The sequence below is a fragment of the Rhipicephalus microplus genome, chromosome 5 (genome assembly GCF_043290135.1).
Source record: "Rhipicephalus microplus isolate Deutch F79 chromosome 5, USDA_Rmic, whole genome shotgun sequence".
NCBI classification, from domain to species: Eukaryota; Metazoa; Arthropoda; class Arachnida; order Ixodida; family Ixodidae; genus Rhipicephalus; species Rhipicephalus microplus.
In genome coordinates, this window is record NC_134704.1 from 220,593,688 (window position 1) to 220,599,855 (window position 6,168).

At 45.3% G+C, this 6,168-nt stretch overlaps 1 long non-coding RNA gene across 1 annotated transcript; it reads left to right on the forward strand.

The window, feature by feature from the left end:
* The first annotated feature begins 2,197 nt into the window (after positions 1-2,197).
* LOC119173298 (uncharacterized) lies at positions 2,198-3,839 on the forward strand. Its single transcript, XR_012895611.1, has 2 exons — positions 2,198-3,272; positions 3,412-3,839. It is a non-coding gene; the product is annotated as an uncharacterized LOC119173298 (long non-coding RNA).
* Positions 3,840-6,168: the final 2,329 nt, after the last annotated feature.

The window sequence follows — 6,168 nt, forward strand, 5'->3', positions numbered from 1 at the left end:
TAACGCATCCCTGGTCAGGCTTTGAAATTGCAAGTAATATTTATCGGGCGCGATATTATGGACGGTGGTATCAACTCGCCGTCCGCGCCGCTTAAATCCGGCATATCTCAGGAATCCATCCTCGGGTCTCTTTTCTTTCCGGTTTATATCAATAATTCCACCCGCGATACCCAGCAAATCTAAAGCTTTTTGCAGATGCCTGTGCGCTTTAAAATAGTGAACGCTTCCAGCGACCAGGTTCTTTTAAATAACTCTTCATCTAGATTGAACATTGGTGCACAAAATGACAGATGACCTTTAACGCGAGAAGAACTTTGGCGATAACCATAACCCACAAAAAAGATTTATTAAAATTTCAATACAACCTCGGCAATCAATTTTAGTTTTTTGTCTCACAGTATACGCACCTTGGTCTTGTCATCACATCTGATTTAAGATGGAATGAACATGTGTCTTATGCTGAGAAAAAGGCTTTGAAAATACTGGGCTACCTAAGATGGGCCCTCGCTAAGGCAGGCAGTGAACCTAAAGGACCTCATGTGAAACGTACGTAATACCAATACTAGAATATTCATCGGCTGCCTGGGACGCGCACACGCAAGCAAACACAGATAAAATTGAATCAATACAGCGAAGAGCTGTAAAATTCATTTTCAATGCCCAAAAGTAAGACATATCCGTCAGTTCTTCTGGAAAGCGCTAAACTGGAGACCCTGGAATTATTACGTTAATTAGACGTTATTACGAAATAAGGAAGCTGTTCTATCTCATATATAATAATAAGCTGGCAATACAAAAATCTAATTATACCGAACCAATCTTGCGCCACAAAACGCGTGCCTCCAATCTTGAAAGAGTGACTGAGCCCCTATATACAGGTACGATTTTTTCCCGCACAAGCGGAGAGTGGAACAATCTGCCACCAGAGTTTCTTGAAAGTGTCGATAACAACTCGTTTCTTCGTGCGTTAGCTCTTTCACATGGCTCATAACTACACTTTCATATATATCACAGTGCTCTTCATTTTATTACCCGTCTTGATCAGACTGATTGCTTGAGGTTCAAAGCCTCGCTTCTGCACGATTCTTCAATGCTTCGATTCTGCAAAGTCTCGCTTTTTAACATTGCCAGCTTTATTTTTGCTACAGTTGGTATTTGGGTTCTTTTTACTTTTTACCCAAACAACATAACCTAGTGGGCACTGTTTTTATAGTGTTTGTTTTGCGCTTGCGACTGTGGACCGCATTTCATGTCATTTCTTTTTTTTTTTTAATCAACGCGCTTTCGTTCAATACTATATCTACTGCTGTACCTCCTACACATTGTTGCGTCCACTGCGCCACAAACCCTTGCCCAAAGGCCGGCACTTGACTGGCAGTTTTCCTCTATGGTAAATAACAAATCTATAAATAAATAAATCCACTTCCTCTTTTTATTACGCGACTCTCCAATTTTAACGTTATAAATTTTAAAAATGTTCATGAAAGTGAGTTAAAAGAGACAGATATAATGCTGAAAGACCGGGAGGTTAAATTTTTTAGGAAAAAATAACCCTATTTGCACTGTGTAATGTCCACGGTAGCCGGAATATCAAGCGTCCGTAACAGGGAACTGAGTTTATTACTTTCAAGAAAGGCATTTGTGCGCAGCATAGTCAAAATGGTCCGAGCGCTGGCTTTCGAGTCCGCCGTGGGCCATAAAAGGGATGAGGAGTACAAAGGAGAGGCAGCCAGTGCGCGGGCCCACTGAGTCAGTCAGCTCAACACCGACTAAAAAAAAATTATTAGTCGGTGTTGGTCAGCCCCGGGCGCGCGGCGTCAAGTATCGTGGGGGGGGGGGAGGTCAGGTGGAGGGCAGGGCGCATCATCCCTGCAGCTGGCTGGAAGCGGGAATGCACGGTCTAAAGGCCATCCATGCGTTTTTCCGTAGAAGACGCGATGGAGGGGCTTTAGGTTCAACAAGCCAAAATCCCCTGCCATTTTTTTTTTACGATGGGCGCCGTTCATTCGGGCATTCCATGAAACTGGCGGGCGACCACTGGTTGTCCTTTGTGGAGTTACCCGCAACACGAGGCGTCTATTTTATGTGGTGTGACCTTTCAAGGTGGTTCTGGCAGAATGGCTGAGATGTGCGTTCGCAGCTCGCAAGAAAACATGATATACTCCGGTACCTGGCCCACCTGGCCAACACCTTAGGAGGTGTTGACCTGGCTCGTTGCAAGTTGCTTGAAAAAGAAAGCGTGCAATGCGCCGCTGTAATGACCCCGTACTTGCAAGGGCACGTTTTAGCTCTACCACGTAGCGTTTGGCCTGTCCGTTTGTGGCTGGGTGGTTCAAACCAGATTTCACCACTGTGATGCAGTTGTCACTCGTAGGATTTCTGTATTTTGGCTGACACGAATGCGATTCCGTTGTTTGAAACCACCTTGTGGGGTAATTGGAAAGTTTCGAACAACAAGCGCAGGCATTTGATGGCATTTGTCGATGTTGTTTTGTTCACTTGGTGAATTTCAACCCATTTACTCTAGGCATCCGGAATTACCAAGAATGTGTGCCAAGGTGTGCTCAGTCTGCCCCAGTCCAGTGCTGGAGCTCGCGTCGGAGCGTGTTCATTTAAGTGGCGGGCTGTACACTCTGCAGCTATCTCGGTGCCCTTGCCGATTCCCGGCCACCACATGTAGCTGCGGGCGCACTTCATTGTGATCACGCCTCGGTGTCCGGCAAGAATGAGAGCCATTGCTCGTTGTCGAAGTGGGCCATGAAGACAACTCGTGATCCCAATTCGATACAACCACGATGACAGTTGAACTCCATTTCTTTCTTGTTAAAAGCGTTGAAGTTCTCATTATTGAAGTTTTGAACTCTGCCCTCCATCAAGGCGCTGTACCAACACCTCCTAAAAATTCTTCAGGCCTGCCCCCTCCGCCGTGACGTCACCACCAGCCGTCCTACGAGTCCAATACCTCCTGACCGGTTCCGTCGCGCATTCCCGAATTTCCACTTGCTGCAGTGGTGACGGCCGTGCTGCACGTGTTTTTTTCGCGAGTCTGCCGAGCCATTTTCTTTGCGTTGTGTGCAGTGAATTTTACTGCCGGAATTTTATTGCACGAAGCTTCTGACATGCCCAATAAGTGTTGTGTGCCGGCATGTTCAAGTAATTACAAGACCGGGAAGAAAGTTCAAGTATTTTCATTCCCCAAGGATGAAGTGCTAAGGAAGAAGTGGCTCAGTGCTATCCCAAGAAAGGATTTCTTCCCTACGGAAAACAACAAGGTAAGAGCAAACTGGATGTCACCATTGCATCACACTGATGGTGAAATTATACTCATTGTAACTGTTCGCGAAGTGCTTGTGCAATGTTTAGACGCATTCCGAGGTTCGCTGACACTCTGCGACTGCCATTGGTATGCAGGTATGCGCATTGCATTTCACCGAGTCATGCCTTCAGAACAAGTCGTCCTACACGGATCCTATGACAGGAAGAGTGCTAGAGGTCTCACTGAAAGTACCACGCCTGCGTTCAGGATCAGTGCCCACACTGTTCCCAGGATGTCCTTCGTACTTGTCGAAGGATGACCCTTCTCCGAGAGAATGCCCGGAAACGAAAAAAATGCGCCGAGAAGCGGCTGACCTCGCTCGTGCCATCGCAGAATCGGAGGCTTCTTATCGTGATGAAGAAACGAAATGCTGTTTTTCCTCGCTTTTTGAGCTTATGGAATGTTTGAAAAGTGCACCTGTGCCAAATGAGTGGATTGTAATTCACCGCACAAACTGTGCCCTGTTTTTAAATATTGTTGATGAGAGCATGCCGATGTTGCGGTCGTCTGTTACTGTTTTCAGCGACCTGAGTATCAGTGTATGTTTTCATGGTACCAAATTAAGCCGTATAGGTGATTATGTCGTGCCAGGAAGCATTGGGAATGTGAATGTCCTTGTCCTGTCTGCCATCCTGAGTAGGCTTCAAAGCATCCTCGATGAAAAATGCTCCTCAGAAGGTCTTTGTGACGTAGTCGTTAGCCTTCTTGAGCAACTTGAACGAGATGCCATTGACAGCAAGAAACGTATCAGTCGCTTCTTGCGAGAACAGGTGGCGTTGCTTGGAAAACAGCGATTGGAGTATTCCTCCGAAAGTATGGTGGTTGCTTGCATATTGCATACCATATCTCCACACGCCTACAAATTTCTCAGGGGTTCAGGTTTTTTTGCCATGCCACATCCCAGTACTTGTCGAAATGTCTGCTCCTCGTTTCACTTGTCACCTGACACTGAGTCAGCCAGTGAAAATTTTCTCAGGTACATAAAACACAGATTTAAACAATTGCAGCCGCATGAAAGTGCCCTGGTTCTCATGGTTGACGAAATTCACATCCAGCCTTTCTTCGATTTTAAAGGTGGAAAAATTTCAGGGGCAGCAGGAAACAGTGAAGAGGCCGCTACTTCTGCTCATGTGTTTATGGTGCAAAGCATGCTGAGTTCTTTTCGCGAGGTGGTGCACATTCTGCCTGCACGAACAATGAATGCTCACTCTCTTCATGCTGTCCTGAAAAATGTAATCATTGGCCTTGAGGAAATTGGTTTTAAAGTTCTTGCAGTAGTTTCAGACAACAACGCAATCAATCGCAAAGCACTTAGTATGTTTTCAGATCCGCCAAAGCCGAGCATCGTTTACCCAAATCCAAAAGACGCAACAAGACCCATGTTTTATGTTGTGGATTCTGTGCACTTGTTGAAATGCATTCGAAACAACTGGATAAATCAAAAGAATCTTGGGACAAACCTATATTTTCCTATGTTTGATCTCTCAAACAACAGTGTCCATCCCGACTGCATACAGCGGGCATCATTCAAAGATCTTCGGGAGCTGCACAAGCTAGAGGCTTCTCAGCTTTTGAAGTACAGCTATCGCCTTTCGTCAAAGGCGCTAAATCCTAGCAACTTCGAAAGGCAAAATGTTAAGCTAGTACTACAAATATTCAATGCTTTTGTAGCTGAGGCACTGGATCACCACTGGAACTTTCATGCGTTATGGCATGCCAAAGAAACTGCCAATTTCATCAGGATAGTTCTCCGCTGGTGGAAGATTGTAAACGTTAAAACACCTCACAAAGGCCATCACCACAGAGATGTTTATGAAGAGCCAGTTTTGTGCCTGAATGGTGACCCTAAGCTGGAATTTCTCGATACGTTTGTCACTTGGTTGGATGTGTGGGAATCCTACAAACACGACAACGGCGTTCTCACGCGAGAAACTCAATCTGCTCTAAGGCATTCCGCCTATGCAATACTTGAATTCACCAAGTACTGCCTTGTCGAGCTTCGTTATAAATATGTCCTGCTCGGCAAGCTGCAGACAGACGGCCTCGAAAACCGATTTGGCCAGTACAGGCAAATGGCTGGTGGTCATTACCACATCAGCATTAGGCAGCTGTACGAGAGTGAAGGCAGGATTCGCCTACAAAATACTCTTCCTATAATGAGCAGTGACGATTTCATTGATGAGGCTATTCCATCGGCAACAGCCACAAATCAACAGGACTTCAGAGTTACTGTCAAACCTGAAGACCTTGACAGCTTAAGCACACGCGTCGCTGTTTTTGCTTATGTTGGAGGCTTTTGCACTAACTCTGTGGTAAAAACGTTGAAGTGCAACTACTGTCAAGAGAACCTTGTTGCTGACAGTTGCGATGCTGAGTGCGATGGTGATGCTAATTCTTTAATAGCAAGTCTCAATCGAGGTGGCTTGAAATTTCCGAACGCGTGTGTTGTGACAGTAGTGATGCACACTGAAGTTGTTCTTGCAAAGTTGCTGCAGAATGAAAAAAATGCCGGGTGCTTTCTGCAGGCACGAAATCACAGATGCATTGTTCAACAGCTTGTGAAGGAGAGCTTGCCAGCATTTGAGGAACTGGTGACTTGTGCGAATGGGCACGAACCAGATTTGGTGATAAATATGTTGATAAAATGTGCGACAAATGTTCTGCTAAATAATTATTGCAAAGAGAGGAATGACGCAGCCGCTGTTGCTAAAGCCGATGCCAAAGCTGTCGCAAAAGCACGGAAATTGAAAAATGTTGCTCCAAAATAAAGTGCTCATGTATCATTTGTAATTTTCATTAGTATGTTCATTTATTTGTGTTTTTGATCATTGCTTCGTGCCCTTGTTTCGTGT